Genomic DNA, 14,784 nt, shown 5'->3' on the forward strand with positions numbered 1-14,784 from the left:
GTGCGCCAAACATTTCGGGGTGTGGCCTAATTAAAGTGGGCGTGGCCTATACATGCTGATTGCCCACGAGGTCGCGCCCCATTTTGACGCTATGGGGGCATGGCACAGAGGCTCTGTGAGCCTCTAGCCATACCCCCAGCCCCCTGGCTGTGGGAATAGATGCTGTGTGCATGCGCACAGCGTTTCTTCCCCACTGCTCAGCAACCGATAGGGGGACTCCCAACAGCCCCCCCCCCCTCGCCGCGGGACGGTGGCGGGAATGTCCCCGAAAACCGGGACATTCCCACGGTAATCGGGACTGTTCAGAGGTTTGTATATACATTCACATTCCGTAAACTTACAAACTAAACCTAAAATAATGACTCTGAGACTTAGGTTCGGCAGAAATTGTTAGCTGATTTATTTAAGCACTTTTAAGCTAGATTAATTTATTAATAATTATTAATTAATTAATGGTGGCCCAGAAAGAACGGCTAATTAACTAAACTCCACCCCACAATCTGCATATGTAAACACACCTACCCTAACAAGCGGTATCCACTCGCCCTACTGTATTGACTACCTGTCCCCGAGTGGGTGATCCAGCGAAGGCCTAAGCCAATGAGAGGAGATTGTCTATACTTATGTTCTTCCATTGTAGCCTGCAGCTACGGCTGGAAGAACATAAGTATAGACTCTCTTTGTGACCGGTTCATCTACCAGCGGAATAACTATAGCTGCAGGCTACACTGCACAACATAGTACATCTTACAACATATGTGACATACTGCCCTAGGATACCAGCCATTGCATACCTCCCAACTTTGCATCCTCAGCAGTCGGGACACCCAGAAGCGCGCCTCTGGCGTGTCAAAATTTTTGGGGGCGTGGCCTAATTTACGGGGGTGTGGCCTCTACTCGCGGCTCCCATTATCATCATTGTGGGGGCATGCCCAGCAGCTCAGTGGGCTGCTGGGCATGCCCCCAGCTCCCTCTGCAGCAGGAATAGATGCTGTGCGCAAGCGATAGGAGGGACAGTTGGGAGGTATGCCATTGTATATATGCCAACTGGAATTCTAAGTGCTTCACAAAGGGATTATTCTCTGCCTTTCACTAATGCTTGTCCATTATTTGGCATGTCTCTAGTTGCAGGGGCGGGGCCTTGTGACGCAACCCCTGCTGTTAACATTTCGGGGGCGTGGCCACCATGTGCAGGACTACAATGATCGGCAGCTGCTTTGCAGAGCAGGGAAACGGTGCTCTCCCAACTGTCCCCCACCTGCGGGACACTGTGACCCACGGGTGGGGCAGCGGGACAGGGTCCAATGTGCGGGGGGCAGACAGTTGCAAGGTATGGGTATGCTGTGTATTTATATGTTCTGAGTTTTAAGGCATATTTACAGGACTGTTAGTTATTCTATTAAAGAGGTTTTACTGTGATACAGGAGTTGGATTTGGGAAGGACTGAGCTGGTTCCGGTGCTGCTCGTTTCACTTATAGCGGGTATACAATTTTATTATATATACCCGCTGCTCATTTCACTTATAGCGGGTATATCATTTTATTATATATACCCACTGCTCGTTTCATTTATAGCGGGTATATCATTTTATTTTCTAAAGACGGAGTTGGTTTAACCCTGAGTTATCGGCCTCCCAGTTTTAATTAAATAAAGGATTGGGCGCGATGTATCCATTTTTCTTGTGCGTTCTTAATGTTGCTACAAATATGCACAAATGTTATTGTAATACATACAAGGCAACATAAAGTACAGCTCAGTAAGTATACTGAATAGCTTGTAAAGCGCAACGGAATGGGTGCCGGACGCATTCCCGACAGTCGGGATCTTGACAGTCAAAACGCTGACAGCCGGGTGCCCGACGGCCACCCGCTATTTTCCCTCGTGGGGGTCTATGCAGGGCCGGTGCAAGCCCCCCACCCGCCCCAGGCAAAACTCCCCACGCCGCCCGCCCCAGGCAAAACTCCCCGCGCCGCACGGGGGGGGGGGGGGTGGGGTGTGCGGCCGATACTGCGGCGGGCGATACTGCCGCGCTGAAATCCCCCAAGCGTTGAGCGGGCGGCGCGGGGGGCAGCGTTGATTAACGGCCGGGATGGGGGTCTATGGTACCTCGGCGGCTCAGTACCGCCCTCCAGTGGCCGGCGCCCTAGGCAAATGCCTAGTCCTGCCTACTGGTGGCGCCGGTTTTGCATACCTCCCAACTTCTGTGTTGGGGAAATAGGGACACTCGCACGGCCGCGACCTCAACCTCATTTTCATACGAGAATAGACGCTGTGCGCATGCGCACAGCGTCTATTCTATTAGATTGGGGGGTCTCCCAACTGCCACCCCCCGCAGCGGGACAATGCCTGCCGCGGGTGGGACAGCGGGACAGGACCCTAAAATCGGGACTGTCCCGCTGTAATCGTGACAGTTGGGAGGTATGGTTTTGGGTCTATGACCCCCATAGAGGGAGAATAGAATAGGTGGCGAGCCACCGTGCCCGCAAGGGGCTTTTTTGCACTCACCATGCTGTCTGAGTCCGGGCAGTCGGGATCCCGACGTCGGGCAAATGACTGTCGGGATCCCGACTGTCGGAACCCCATACTACACCCAAACGGAATATGCTGCGCTATATCATACCTCCCAACTGTCACGATTACAGCGGGACAGTCCCGATTTTCGGGTCCTGTCCCGCTGTCCCACCCGCGGCAGGCATTGTCCCGCTGCGGGGGGTGGAAGTTGGGAGACCCCCCAATCTAGTAGAATAGACGCTGTGCGCATGCGCACAGCGTCTATTCTCGTATGAAAATGAGGTCGCCGCGCGAGTGTCCCTATTTCATCAGGACACAAGTTGGGAGGTATGCTATATAAGAAACTGAAAATAAATAAATGTAAATAACTAGGTAGTTATATGTACTATACGATTTGTCCACCAGGTGGCGATGCAAGAAGTCACTAACTATCTCAGGTCCTGTGTAGTTTGTAATGATTGACTAAAAATGTTCCCAGTGATGTCAAAGTGGCAGCGTTGAGCCTGCAATATATATAACTAATACCCCTTTCACACTGCAGCTCTTAAACGGTACATTTACGTTTATTTAGCCTTTTAAAACGGGTAGAGCTGCAGTGTGAAAGCTCCAGGGTGCTTAATACCGGTATTTGTTAAACGGTTAAAAAGCAGTGTCCTACCCGTTTCAGAGCCCTTTTTTGGCAGTGAGAAAGGGTCTATTTCTATGGCTTGAAAAGTGTTCCTTGGGGGTTAAACGGGCTAATGCTGCTTTCACACCGCAAAACCTTTCACACCGCATGTAAATAACATAAGCAACAGTGAAAAGCGGAAAAACTGCCGCCCGGCCAGTGCGATGTGCAGCCATAGGCTACAATGTGCTATTGCCATCCCAGAATGGCGACAGCCCTGGGATGCAAAGCCGGGCTGCCCAATGTTGATACATGGGGCAGTTTCGCATCCCCCATAGAAACCTATGGGGGATGCGGCCGGCGACGGTGCAGGGGGGATCACAGCAGGGATTCCTGCTGCAGTCCCCCTTTAATAAATTCAGGGGATACTTAATATTTGCGGTTAACCCCTGAAAACGGGTGTTTTTGGGGTTTTAGCCGCAAATATTACTTGATAAATGGGGTTCTTAGTGGCTCAGACCCGTTTTAAATATCATTTTGAAATACCGGGTCTTAACGTTTAGGCAATGTGAAAGCAGCATAATGCCCCTCACACCAGCCAAAGCCGGCTAACAGGGTTGCTCACGCGACCAGCCCAGGTTACGGGATGGTGTGAAAGGTACTTACCCCGGTCCCAGTCCCGGCGGTAGGCAGTGGGGTCCAGGGACCATTTTCCCTGGTAAGTCGCTTCATTTTCTGGTTTGAAAGGGGTTTTAGTGAGATGCCACCATCAGGGTCGGATTAAGCCTTCGGGGGGCACGGGGCCCTCTCCCTCTTGTCATTACAGTCCATAGAGTCGCTAAAATAGCAGATAAAAGCAAGTGACTCTATCAGCAGCAAAGCCTGGAATGTAGATCACATATGTATAATGTAAGGACATGTTATCAAGCAACAGTAGGAACATTGCGCTACGAGAGTACATGTAAACTCCAAAGTTGCTGGGAGAGTACATGTAATCTACATGGGTAAGCATGCCAGTCATGGCATCTGGATTATCAGAGAGTTGTACCCATAATATATGTAGTCTATAAATGAAGGTTGTCAGAAAGAATAGACAGAAAAAATGACATGGGAGAGTACGTACAAACCTGCTAGTATTAGATCTAGAATGTATAAGAGCCTGATCATTTAAAAGCTCTAATGGGGAAATGCCCATAATTGGCTCAAGTTATAGGATCAATGGTCAATGGGTGACTGCAGGGTGGGAGGGATATATATACAGTATATACACCACATGAAAAGCCTGTGTTTGTCCCTCTGTACCTGGCTCTGTAGGAGACCTCACAGGCTCATATCAGCGCTGCCTTTGATTAAAAACCCTCCCATGATGAGGCTGCTGCTGCTGCTTCTGTCCTCCACTGGCCTAAGAGGAATGCGATTTGCTCCACCAATCAGTCAGAGCTCAGCACAAGCCTCTCAGCCTCTGACCTCTTGTGCAAAGTCTCATGGGACTTAGGGGCCCATTTATCATGATCGCATTTACAATGCGATCTGGGCGGAATATTACCGCCCAGGATCGCATTGTAAAGTGCGATCATATTGGGCGAATGTATCATTTTTAAGGGCGCAGGGACAGGGCTCCGATAGGAGCCCGTCCCTGCAAAGCCCTAACCCGGAAGCTGGGAGGTCAGCGCATGTGCGGTTATGCGCTGACCCCCGCCGACCCCTCTTACTGCACTGCCCAGCTCGGGCTGTTCGCGATGTGTAGCCATAGGCTACAATGGGCTATCGCCATATCAGAATGGCGATAGCCCAGGGGTGTGATGCCGGGCTGCCCGATGTTGATACATCGGGCAGCTTCGCATCCTCCAAAGAAACCTATGGGGGATGTGGCCGGCAGTGCTGCAGGGAGGATCGCAGCAGGGATCGGAGATCCCTGCTGTGGTCCCCCTTTGATACATTTAGGAGATACTTAATATTTGCGGCTAAACCCCGAAAACGTGCATTTTCAGGGATTTAGCCGCAAATATGGTTTGATAAATGGGCCCCTATGTCCTCTCCCAGCAATGCACTGCTCATCACCATTAATCATTGTCACACTGGCAGATAGGTGAAGCTGCAGCGCTAACCCACTGCCATGCCGACCACAAGGGGTCCTAGATAGAGGGGGGCCCGGGGGTACTGGCCACCATTGTGGACTCTTCTGACTCCTGGTAAAAGGTTCAGGTTTGTTAGCAAAACAAAAAAGCACATAACTGGGCAAATCCATGCTGCACTGCAAAGGGGCAGATGTAATAGGTGCAGAGAGAGGTAGATTTTGTTAGGAAATTGCACAGGACCCCTTCTGTGCATGTGCAGAACAGGTCCTGTGATTGCTGTCTTTGGATGTTAGAGCGAAGGTATTGTGTGACATCCAGAGAGATGCAGCACACACCAGGTTTGTGTCAGTAAGTGGTACCTGTGTCAGTAAGTGGTACCTGTGTCAGTAAGGGTTGCCTGTGTCAGTAAGGGTTGCCTGTGTCCGTAAGAGTTGTCTGTGTCAGTAAGTGTGTCTGTGTCAGTAAGTGGTGTCTGTGTCAGTAAGTGGTGTCTGTGTCAGTAAGTGTGTCTGTGTCAGTAAGGGGTGTCTGTGTCAGTAAGGGGTGTCTGTGTCCGTAAGTGGTGTATGTGTCAGTAAGTGGTGTCTGTGTCAGAGGTGTGTCTGTGTCAGTAAGGGGTGCCTGTGTCAGTAAGGGGTGTCTGTGTCAGTAAGTGTGTCTGTGTCAGTAAGTGTTGTCTGTGTCAGTAAGTGTGTCTGTGTCAGTAAGGGGTGTCTGTGTAAGCAAGGGGTGTCTGTGTCAGAGGTGTGTCTGTGTCAGTATGTGATGTCTGTGTCAGTAAGGGGTGCCTGTGTCAGTAAGGCATGTCTCTGTCAGTAAATGTACCAGGAGCCCGCAATTCCTTGTCTGCTCTGTGGGGATACGGTCAATATGCCGGCGGTCGGAATCCCGGAGGTCAAAATACTGACGACAGGAATCCCGACCTTCACAATGCTGGCACCTTGTCCGTCTATGGGTGTCCACGTATTTCGACCGCCGGGATTATGACCCGCTCTGTGTTACCCCCTTAGCTGCAGTATAACGGACACCCTACGGTGCACCCGGGGTGGTTATACAACTGAGGCTGATTATATTGGGGCTTATGTAGCAGATTTTGCCTGGTAAATGATTGCTGCTTTACAACTCTCCGGAATGGCGACACTGTCGGCATCCTGCCGACTACCACATAAGCTGTGATGACCCATCTGTGTCTGCCGTTATCAATGTGAGACGGAGTAATCCTGATTGCTGGGCGTGTGTCTGGCTGGCAGCATTGCAGGCAGGTCAGGATACTGGCTCAGTGGCTGGGGGGGGGGGGGGGGGTACTGGAGCAGACAATGACTGGAGCCAGTCCCAGCCTCCCAGAGGAGGAAGGTCCCTATGCTGATTGGTGAGCTCAGGAGAGGGATCACTTCTCCCAAACACACACACAGGGAGACTGCCAGAGACAGCAGCAATGAGACAGGTAACTTACGCACAGCCCCTGCTGTCTCTGTAACGCTCTCCTATACTCTAACCACTGCCTGTCTGTCTCACTGGGACATGTACTAAGCCTGGGAGAGAGATAAAGTACCAGCCAACCAGCTCCTAACTGTAAGACAGCCTGTAATGTGGTGGTTAGGGGCTGATTGGCTGCTACTTTATCTCTCTCCACTTTATCCCTCTACAAGGCTTAGTACATCTGTCCCTCAGTGTATCTGCATCTCTCACACGCGGGGTCTGTATGTCTCTTATACCGTCTCTGCATCTCTCACACACGGGGTCTGTATGTCTCTTATACCGTCTCTGCATCTCTCACACGCGGTCTGTATGTCACTTATACCGTCTCTGCACCTCTCACACGCGGGGTCTGTATGTCTCTTATACCGTCTCTGCATCTCTCACACGCGGTCTGTATGTCACTTATACCGTCTCTGCATCTCTCACACGGGGTCTGTATGTCTCTTATACCGTCTCTGCATCTCTCACACGCGGTCTGTATGTCTCTTATACAGTCTCTGCATCTCTCACACGCGGTCTGTATGTCTCTTATACCGTCTCTGCATCTCTCACACGCGGGTCTGTATGTCACTTATACCGTCTCTGCATCTCTCACACACGGTCTGTATGTCACTTATACCGTCTCTGCATCTCTCACACGCGGGTCTGTATGTCACTTATACCGTCTCTGCATCTCTCACACGCGGTCTGTATGTCACTTATACCGTCTCTGCATCTCTCACACGGGGTCTGTATGTCTCTTATACCGTCTCTGCATCTCTCACACGCGGTCTGTATGTCTCTTATACCGTCTCTCCATCTCTCACACGCGGTCTGTATGTCTCTTATACCGTCTCTGCATCTCTCACACGCGGTCTGTATGTCTCTTATACCGTCTCTGCATCTCTCACACGGGGTCTGTATGTCTCTTATACCGTCTCCATCTCTCACACGCAGGGTCTGTATGTCTCTTATACCGTCTCTGCATCTCTCACACACGCGGGGTCTGTATGTCACTTATACCGTCTCTGCATCTCTCACACGCGGGGTCTGTATGTCTCTTATACCGTCTCTGCATCTCTCACACACGGGGTCTGTATGTCTCTTATACCGTCTCTGCATCTCTCACACGCGGGGTCTGTATGTCACTTATACCGTCTCTGCATCTCTCACACGCGGTCTGTATGTCTCTTATACCGTCTCTGCATCTCTCACACACGGTCTGTATGTCTCTTATACCGTCTCTGCATCTCTCACACGCGGGGTCTGTATGTCACTTATACCGTCTCTGGATCTCTCACATGGGGTCTGTGTGTCACTTATACCGTCTCTGCATCTCTCACACGCGGGGTCTGTATGTCTCTTATACCGTCTCTGCATCTCTCACACGCGGGGTCTGTATGTCTCTTATACCGTCTCTGCATCTCTCACACACGGGGTCTGTATGTCTCTTATACCGTCTCTGCACCTCTCACACGCGGGGTCTGTATGTCTCTTATACCGTCTCTGCATCTCTCACACGCGGGGTCTGTATGTCTCTTATACCGTCTCTGCATCTTTCACACGCGGGGTCTGTATGTCACTTATACCGTCTCTGCATCTCTCACACACGGGGTCTGTATGTCTCTTATACCGTCTCTGCATCTCTCACATGCGCAGGTCTGTATGTCACTTATACCGTCTCTGCATCTCTCACACGCGGGGTCTGTATGTCTCTTATACCGTCTCTGCATCTCTCACACGCGGGGTCTGTATGTCTCTTATACCGTCTCTGCATCTTTCACACGCGGGGTCTGTATGTCACTTATACCGTCTCTGCATCTCTCACACACGGGGTCTGTATGTCTCTTATACCGTCTCTGCATCTCTCACATGCGCAGGTCTGTATGTCACTTATACCGTCTCTGCATCTCTCACACACGGGGTCTGTATGTCTCTTATACCGTCTCTGCATCTCTCACACGCGGGGTCTGTATGTCACTTATACCGTCTCTGCATCTCTCACACACGGGGTCTGTATGTCTCTTATACCGTCTCTGCATCTCTCACACGCGGGGTCTGTATGTCTCTTATACCGTCTCTGCATCTTTCACACGCGGGGTCTGTATGTCACTTATACCGTCTCTGCATCTCTCACACACGGGGTCTGTATGTCTCTTATACCGTCTCTGCATCTCTCACACACGGGGTCTGTATGTCTCTTATACCGTCTCTGCATCTCTCACACACGGGGTCTGTATGTCTCTTATACCGTCTCTGCATCTCTCACATGCGCAGGTCTGTATGTCACTTATTCCGTCTCTGCATCTCTCACACACGGGGTCTGTGTGTCACTTATACCGTCTCTGCATCTCTCACACGCGGGGTCTGTATGTCTCTTATACGTCTCTGCATCTCTCACACGCGGGGTCTGTATGTCACTTATACCGTCTCTGCATCTCTCACACACGGGGTCTGTGTGTCACTTATACCGTCTCTGCACCTCTCACATGCGGGGTCTGTATGTCTCTTATACCGTCTCTGCATCTCTCACACACGGGGTCTGTATGTCTCTTATACCGTCTCTGCATCTCTCACACACGGGGTCTGTATGTCACTTATACCGTCTCTGCAACTCTCACACGCGGGGTCTGTATGTCTCTTATACCGTCTCTGCATCTCTCACACACGGGGTCTGTATGTCTCTTATACCGTCTCTGCATCTCTCACACACGGTCTGTATGTCTCTTATACCGTCTCTGCATCTCTCACACACGGGGTCTGTATGTCACTTATACCGTCTCTGCATCTCTCACACGCGGGGTCTGTATGTCTCTTATACCGTCTCTGGATCTCTCACATGGGATCTGTATGTCTCTTATACCGTCTCTGCATCTCTCACACACGGGGTCTGTATGTCTCTTATACCGTCTCTGCATCTCTCACACGCGGGGTCTGTATGTCTCTTATACCGTCTCTGCATCTCTCACACGTGTGGTCTGTATGTCTCTCATACCGTCTCTGCATCTCTCACACGCGGTCTGTATGTCTCTTATACCGTCTCCATCTCTCACACGCGGAGTCTGTATGTCTCTAATACCGTCTCTGCATCTCTCACACGCGGGGTCTGTATGTCTCTTATACCGTCTCTGCATCTCTCACACGTGTGGTCTGTATGTCTCTCATACCGTCTCTGCATCTCTCACACGCGGTCTGTATGTCACTTATACCGTCTCCATCTCTCACACGCGGAGTCTGTATGTCTCTAATACCGTCTCTGCATCTCTCACACGCGGGGTCTGTATGTCTCTTATACCGTCTCTGCATCTCTCACACGCGGTCTGTATGTCTCTTATACCGTCTCTGCATCTCTCACACGCGTGGTCTGTATGTCTCTTATACAGTCTCTGCATCTCTCACACGCGGGGTCTGTATGTCTCTTATACCGTCTCTGCATCTCTCACACGTGTGGTCTGTATGTCTCTCATACCGTCTCTGCATCTCTCACACGCGGTCTGTATGTCTCTTATACCGTCTCTGCATCTCTCACACACGGGGTCTGAATGTCTCTTATACCGTCTCTGCATCTCTCACACGCGGTCTGTATGTCTCTTATACCGTCTCTGCATCTCTCACACGCGGGGTCTGTATGTAACTTCTACCGTCTCTGCATCTCACACGCGGGGTCTGTATGTCACTTATACCGTCTCTGCATCTCTCACACACGGGGTCTGTGTGTCACTTATACCGTCTCTACATCTCTCACACGTGGTCTGTATGTCTCTTATACCGTCTCTGCATCTCTCACACGCGGGGTCTGTATGTCTCTTATACAGTCTCTGCATCTCTCACACGCGGGGTCTGTATGTCTCTTATACCGTCTCTGCATCTCTCACACGCGGTCTGTATGTCACTTATACCGTCTCTGCATCTCTCACACGGGGTCTGTATGTCACTTATACCGTCTCTGCATCTCTCACACACGGGGTCTGTATGTCACTTATACCGTCTCTGCAACTCTCACACGCGGGGTCTGTATGTCTCTTATACCGTCTCTGCATCTCTCACACACGGGGTCTGTATGTCTCTTATACCGTCTCTGCATCTCTCACACACGGTCTGTATGTCACTTATACCGTCTCCATCTCTCACACGCGGAGTCTGTATGTCTCTAATACCGTCTCTGCATCTCTCACACGCGGGGTCTGTATGTCTCTTATACCGTCTCTGCATCTCTCACACGCGGTCTGTATGTCTCTTATACCATCTCTGCATCTCTCACACACGTGGTCTGTATGTCTCTTATACAGTCTCTGCATCTCTCACACGCGGGGTCTGTATGTCTCTTATACCGTCTCTGCATCTCTCACACACGTGGTCTGTATGTCTCTCATACCGTCTCTGCATCTCTCACACGCGGTCTGTATGTCTCGTATACCGTCTCTGCATCTCTCACACGCGGTCTGTATGTCTCTTATACCGTCTCTGCATCTCTCACACGCGTGGTCTGTATGTCTCTTATACAGTCTCTGCATCTCTCACACACGCGGTCTGTATGTCTCTTATACCGTCTCTGCATCTCTCACACACGTGGTCTGTATGTCTCTCATACCGTCTCTGCATCTCTCACACGCGGTCTGTATGTCTCTTATACAGTCTCTGCATCTCTCACACACGCGGTCTGTATGTCTCTTAAACCGTCTCTGCATCTCTCACACACGTGGTCTGTATGTCTCTCATACCGTCTCTGCATCTCTCACACGCGGGGTCTGTATGTCTCTTATACCGTCTCTGCATCTCTCACATGCGGTCTGTATGTCTCTTATACCGTCTCTGCATCTCTCACACGTGTGGTCTGTATGTCTCTTATACAGTCTCTGCATCTCTCACACGCGGGGTCTGTATGTCTCTTATACCGTCTCTGCATCTCTCACACACGTGGTCTGTATGTCTCTCATACCGTCTCTGCATCTCTCACACGCGGTCTGTATGTCTCTTATACCGTCTCTGCATCTCTCACACACGGGGTCTGAATGTCTCTAATACCGTCTCTGCATCTCTCACACGCGGGGTCTGTATGTCTCTTATACCGTCTCTGCATCTCTCACACGCGGTCTGTATGTCTCTTATACCGTCTCTGCATCTCTCACACGCGTGGTCTGTATGTCTCTTATACAGTCTCTGCATCTCTCACACACGCGGTCTGTATGTCTCTTATACCGTCTCTGCATCTCTCACACACGTGGTCTGTATGTCTCTCATACCGTCTCTGCATCTCTCACACGCGGTCTGTATGTCTCTTATACCGTCTCTGCATCTCTCACACACGGGGTCTGAATGTCTCTTATACCGTCTCTGCATCTCTCACACACGGGGTCTGTATGTCTCTTATACCGTCTCTGCATCTCTCACACACGGGGTCTGTATGTCTCTTATACCGTCTCTGCATCTCTCACACACGGGGTCTGTATGTCTCTTATACCGTCTCTGAATTTCTCACACGCAGAGTCTGTATGTCTCTTATACCGTCTCTGCATCTCTCACACACGGGGTCTGTATGTCTCTCTTATACCGTCTCTGCATCTCTCACACGCGGGTCTGTATGTCACTTATACCGTCTCTGCATCTCTCACACACGCGGGGTCTGTATGTCTCTTATACCATCTCTGCATCTCTCACACGTGGGGTCTGTATGTCTCTTATACCGTCTCTGCATCTCTCACACGCGGGGTCTGTATGTCTCTTATACCGTCTCTGCATCTCTCACACACGGGGTCTGTATGTCTCTTATACAGTCTCTGCATCTCTCACACGGGGTCTGTATGTCACTTATACCGTCTCTGCATCTCTCACACACGGGGTCTGTATGTCTCTTATACCGTCTCTGCATCTCTCACACGGGGTCTGTATGTCACTTATACCGTCTCTCCATCACTCACACGCAGGTCTGTATGTCTCTTATACCGTCTCTGCATCTCACACACGCGGGGTCTGTATGTCTCTTATACCGTCTCTGCATCTCTCACACACGGGGTCTGTATGTCTCTTATACCGTCTCTGCATCTCTCACACGCGGGGTCTGTATGTCACTTATACCGTCTCTGCATCTCTCACACGCGGTCTGTATGTCTCTTATACCGTCTCTGCATCTCTCACACACGGGGTCTGTATGTCACTTATACCGTCTCTGCATCTCTCACACGCGGGGTCTGTATGTCTCTTATACCGTCTCTGGATCTCTCACATGGGATCTGTATGTCTCTTATACCGTCTCTGCATCTCTCACACGCTGTCTGTATGTCTCTTATACCGTCTCTGCATCTCTCACACGTGGGGTCTGTATGTCTCTTATACCGTCTCTGCATCTCTCACACGCGGTCTGTATGTCACTTATACCATCTCTGCATCTCTCACACGCGGGGTCTGTATGTCTCTTATACCGTCTCTGCATCACTCACACGGGGTCTGTATGTCTCTTATACCGTCTCTGCATCTCTCACACGCGGGGTCTGTATGTCTCTTATACCGTCTCTGCATCTCTCACACGCGGGGTCTGTATGTCTCTTATACCGTCTCTGCATCTCTCACACGCGGGGTCTGTATGTCACTTATACCGTCTCTGCATCTCTCACACGTGGGGTCTGTATGTCTCTTATACCGTCTCTGGATCTCTCACATGGGATCTGTATGTCTCTTATACCGTCTCTGCATCTCTCACACACGGGGTCTGTATGTCTCTTATACCGTCTCTGCATCTCACACACGCGGGGTCTGTATGTCTCTTATACTGTCTCTGAATTTCTCACACGCGGGGTCTGTATGTCTCTGCATCTCTCACGCGGGGTCTGTATGTCTCTTATACCGTCTCTGTATCTCTCACACGCGGGGTCTGTATGTCTCTTATACCGTCTCTGCATCTCTCACACGCGGGATCTGTATGTCTCTTATACCATCTCTGCATCTCTCACACACGGGGTCTGTATGTCTCTTATACCGTCTCTGAATTTCTCACACGCGGGGTCTGTATGTCTCTGCATCTCTCACGCGGGGTCTGTATGTCTCTTATACCGTCTCTGAATTTCTCACACGCGGGGTCTGTATGTCTCTTATACCGTCTCTGCATCTCTCACACGCGGGGTCTGTATGTCTCTTATACCTTCTCTGCATCTGTCACACACGCGGTCTGTATGTCACTTATACCGTCTCTGCATCTCTCACACGCGGGGTCTGTATGTCTCTTATACCGTCTCTGCATCTCTCACACGCGGTCTGTATGTCACTTATACCGTCTCTGCATCTCTCACACGGGGTCTGTATGTCTCTTATACCGTCTCTGCATCTCTCACACGCGGTCTGTATGTCTCTTATACCGTCTCTCCATCTCTCACACGCGGTCTGTATGTCTCTTATACCGTCTCTGCATCTCTCACACGCGGGTCTGTATGTCACTTATACCGTCTCTGCATCTCTCACACACGGTCTGTATGTCACTTATACCGTCTCTGCATCTCTCACACGCGGGTCTGTATGTCACTTATACCGTCTCTGCATCTCTCACACGCGGTCTGTATGTCACTTATACCGTCTCTGCATCTCTCACACGGGGTCTGTATGTCACTTATACCGTCTCTGCATCTCTCACACGCGGGGTCTGTATGTCTCTTATACCGTCTCTGCATCTCTCACACGCGGGGTCTGTATGTCTCTTATACCGTCTCTGCATCTCTCACACACGGGGTCTGTATGTCTCTTATACCGTCTCTGCACCTCTCACACGCGGGGTCTGTATGTCTCTTATACCGTCTCTGCATCTCTCACACGCGGGGTCTGTATGTCTCTTATACCGTCTCTGCATCTTTCACACGCGGGGTCTGTATGTCACTTATACCGTCTCTGCATCTCTCACACACGGGGTCTGTATGTCTCTTATACCGTCTCTGCATCTCTCACATGCGCAGGTCTGTATGTCACTTATACCGTCTCTGCATCTCTCACACGCGGGGTCTGTATGTCTCTTATACCGTCTCTGCATCTCTCACACGCGGGGTCTGTATGTCTCTTATACCGTCTCTGCATCTTTCACACGCGGGGTCTGTATGTCACTTATACCGTCTCTGCATCTCTCACACACGGGGTCTGTATGTCTCTTA

General features: G+C 50.6%; 1 protein-coding gene across 1 annotated transcript in view; it reads left to right on the plus strand.

Moving 5' to 3' along the window:
• The first annotated feature begins 6,592 nt into the window (after window positions 1-6,592).
• Window positions 6,593-14,784, plus strand: part of LOC146037173 (uncharacterized) — a 38,946-nt gene continuing 30,754 nt past the window's right edge. The window contains exon 1 of the mRNA XM_083161141.1: window positions 6,593-6,641. The gene's annotated coding sequence lies outside the window, so the exon portion shown is untranslated. The remainder of the gene's footprint in view (window positions 6,642-14,784) is intronic.

This window comes from Crinia signifera, chromosome 9, assembly GCF_055691185.1.
Source record: "Crinia signifera chromosome 9, ASM5569118v1, whole genome shotgun sequence".
Classification (NCBI taxonomy): domain Eukaryota; kingdom Metazoa; phylum Chordata; class Amphibia; order Anura; family Myobatrachidae; genus Crinia; species Crinia signifera.